Genomic DNA, 4,238 nt, shown 5'->3' with positions numbered 1-4,238 from the left:
AAAAAAATAAGACCTTATATGCCAGGGGTCGGCCAGTGGTGACTTTTTGAAGCCATATTAAAAACCCTGGAATAAAGAGGCATTTCCTGGCAGAAATGCTAACAGATCCTTAGCTGTAGTGGCACAAACAGTGCCACTCTAAACTGTCCTGAATAGAGAGATAGAAGCCCAGAGGTAACATAAAAAGACTGTTTCTTGGCCTTCACCATTGGCAATGTCTCACCTACAGTATATCCAGTGATTCATCCTCCAATTATTGCTGCTGTAGTTTTGGTCCAAATTGCCGGGAGGAAGGGAAGTACTGATAGAGACACTTTAGAAGATTAAAATAACTAGGTTTGCAATGCCTTATAAAAGCTTTGCTATAAGCAAACTGATTTCTTGATGATTACTTTGTTTTGAATTCACTTGTGCAATACCTTCTTGGAACAGTACATTTTGTCTTCAGGAACAGTTTAGTGACAGGAGATTCAGTATAGGCAGGGGATGTTTTGTTTAAAGGGAGCCTGTCAGGTCAATTCAAGCTCAAATATTAGGGTATGTAAGACAAGGTGTTTACATACTTGTAAACCTGCCATACTATTTTTTTTTTAGTCCAACAAAATTAATTTTTAAAAATCTAGATTGAAACATTTCCTTTTGGTATTTGCATCAACAGCATGGAAGGGGAATCAGGAAATGGGGCTGTAGCTCCACCCATCTGATACACCAGACAAGTCTCTTAGAAAGCTGCGCAGAGTGGAGAAAGCATGTATAAAACTGTGAAGGGGTAAAAGTAGCAGTCACAAGGAGTCTTTGTACTTAGGAGCTGCAGGAGGCATCTGAGGAGCTGAGGCCTCCTGCCATACCTGTCTGAATAGCCTGGTTTAGTATCTTGTTCTTAGCTATATTGCTGGAAGGGCTTGTTGCTACTATTTTTTGCAATGTTGTCTCCTTGTGATGATGCATCACTATTTAAAATGTACGACAAAGAATAAAAAATATAGAGAGGTGGGGAAACTCTCTAGTGTAAACTGTCAGAGCTCAAAGGACTTCATTGTCCAGGTGAGAATCCGTCCCCCAAAGCTCCAAGAACAGACTATATCTTTGTTGGAACTACTATAATTAAGAGCTTTTATACAATAATACCTGGTAAAAATTCACTAGCCTGTATACGCTATCCTCTTTAGTCAGGAAACTAGCGGGCAGACATCTAGTTTAGTTAGGTAATTATCCCAGAGGGAAAACATTTACTATTTGGCAACTGTGGTAAAAGTATTTATATAATTCAGTCAATGAAAACCCCTGGGGGGAAAAGGAAAAAAAGAAAAAGAATGAGAGAGGCTGTAATTGGGAAAGTTAAACCTTGTGGATAAAATGTATCTTTTGATAAAGACTGATGAACCTTTCTGGCCATAGCGACCAATATGAGCTATTGCTCTCTAGTTTTGGATTGTCTTATTCATTGAAAGCTGAGAAGTGGACTTCCTGGAAAATTCATATAAACTAACACATTAAAAACTCAAATCAGAAACATGATAAATTGAGAACTATACAGCACTCGTAACATTTCTACTATATTTATAATGATCCTCATTTGAGTGGGTCATGGTCATAAAAAACCCGATATCATCCACAGTACTATATTATTAGCAAGCTCTCCCAAAATGAAATTTGCATGCAGATAAACTCAAGTCTCTTCCCAAACCTGAGTAGAATATTTAATTAACAATTTCCAAGTGGAAACCACACACCGTTTCCCCAAGATCAGTGTTGCTTCACATGAATCCATCATTCGGTTTTTAGATAAACAGAAATCATGACTACAAGGTCAGGTCACCTTCTGAACTTCCATTCCTGTGCCACTATGCTGTCAACAATCAAGCTGTGTAAATATAGGCCTGTAACTTTGCAGCAAAGCTAGTCTATTTACTTACTGTTGGCCTCACTTTGACAAGGGTGGAGCAGACTTTGCTTGTATTCACTGCACAGAACTGGAAATGTCTGTCTCCTCTAAGACACAATCTGGAGAGGGGCCAGATTCCACTGGTCTTACTGCTTTAGGGAGGAAGGAGTTGTAAACCAGCAATTAGTAATCCTGCTACTAACAGGAAAGATTGCTGGGAAGTATAAATAGGGTCACTGTTAATATGTGAGTTAATGTAGGAAGTTATGTTGATTACATTACTGCTAATGCTAACTAAGTAGGAAAGAACTCCGAGCAGGGACTGGGAAGGTGATTAAAACTGTACAATCATTATTCACCAACATTTTTTCAAACACATTCACTGTATTAATATAAAACAAGCACACACAAATATTAAAGAGGTGCATTAGGGTAAAGCAATAATTCATATTAATTAGATAGTATTATATGCTTGTTTTTCTCTGGGAGTTTGAGACCTTACTAAAACAAGATTAACATTTTCATTCAAGTTGGATACACACCTAACTGTTAGCTCCTGTATTAAATACAATAAATTGCCCGGAAATCTTTTTCAAGTCTCTGGGCGGTCTGTTTCTGAGTTGTATGTGGGTTAAGCTGAGAACTAGCTGTTGTGAGTAGAAACGGTAAAATCAATAATGGAGTTGGAAAACTTCATTAAGAAGTGATTTCTCCAGATGTCATCTCTGTACTCTGAAGGCTGCTTTCTTGGGAGCTTATACTAAAAAATCTTGATTTTCTACAAAGATTCAGGAGGAAAGTATTAAAAGCCCAGATCTTCAAGTCAAGCTAGGTGCCTAGCTCTCACTGATTTCTTTAAGTCCTCATCTACAGTGATGTACTTCCTCCCAGATGGTCCAATGCTAGACATGGCATGCAGAAAAGCATGTGGACTGTGATGCCATTTATGTGTGTGGGCAGAAAAAACTGGGGTTCAGTAGATCATGTTGCCATCAGAACACAAGCATGGCCATCTCTGAATTCATCAACCCTCTAGAAATTAATTATTTCAATCAATAGTGTTAATGTACTGTTAGGGGTATGGGTAACACTGAAATGCATCTCTTATAACATTTCCTTTTACGTTTCATACCAAATACATATTGAACAAATTCCCTGCATGTACTAGTTACTTCTCCATTAGAACTATGTGCAATTTGGCTTGTTCATCTAACCACTGGGCTAAGGTAAAAATAGACATGATGTATGGCACAAGAATTTTTAGAGATGGCATATATCACATTTGGGACAGTGGGGCAGAATGACAACATAACATGAAGAGGAAATTATCCATGACATGCCCTTCACTTAACTAAATGGACTTCTGGCCCAAATTATCTGAGGACCACAGGGTATTATTTCAAAGAGCATGAAGGAGTCACTATTAAAAACTTGCCAATTTTGTCTTACATAAATAGGTATACAGTTACTTTAGTATTACCTATGCTTCCGTGTACTTACCTTAGAGAATACTACAAATTCTGAGGTAACATTATTTAGCTGCCAGGCAATTGGCAAGTTTTAAAGAATCACTGTACTTTTTTCTGGTGGAGTGATAAATCTGAAGGAAAATTCCTGGCATGATCAGCGAGAGACTGGATATGCAGAATGGAACACAGGTTTTCAGCAGTAAAAAGTGGTAGAAATAATTGCTTATGCCATTTTGGATGAGATCATAATTAAGCTTTATTGGGGTCTGCAAGTCTGGACTTTCTACGTTTCATTTCCATTAACCTCTGGTGCCTCCTGGTTCCAGCTAGGCCAAAATCTCAAAAGACCAAAAGCATTATGAAGAAAACTGTGTACTTTACTGGGTCATCTATACTTGGAAATCCCATCGTGCTTTCAGGTGGAAGAAGATATAACTATATAACTATATCCTTCTATATAACTATATAGGGAAACTATAGGCCAGTCAGTCTTACCTCGATCCTAGGCAAGCTGTTCGAGAAAATTATTCTGGCACACATCCAGGAGGGGCCAGCAGGGGACTGCATGCTTATGGGCAACCAACACGGGTTCATCAGTGGCAGGTCCTGTCAGACCAACCTGGTGGCCTTTTATGATCAGATCATCAGATCCTTAGATGCAGGGGTAGCAGTGGACATAGTCTTCCTGGACTTCCGGAAGGCTTTTGACATTGTCTCTCACCCCGTTCTCATTAAGAAATTGGGGGGGCTGTGGCGTAGACACCCACACAGTCAATGGGTCGCCAACTGGCTGGAGAGCCACACCCAGAGGATGGTAGTGGATGGGTCCTTCTCAACCTGGAAGGACGTGGGCAGTGGGGTTCCACAGGGCTCGGTCCTCAGGC

Source organism: Gavialis gangeticus, unplaced genomic scaffold, assembly GCF_001723915.1.
Source record: "Gavialis gangeticus isolate Ggan-Ray unplaced genomic scaffold, GavGan_comp1, whole genome shotgun sequence".
Taxonomy (NCBI): Eukaryota; Metazoa; Chordata; order Crocodylia; family Gavialidae; genus Gavialis; species Gavialis gangeticus.
Note: the sequence above shows the minus strand (reverse complement) of the source record.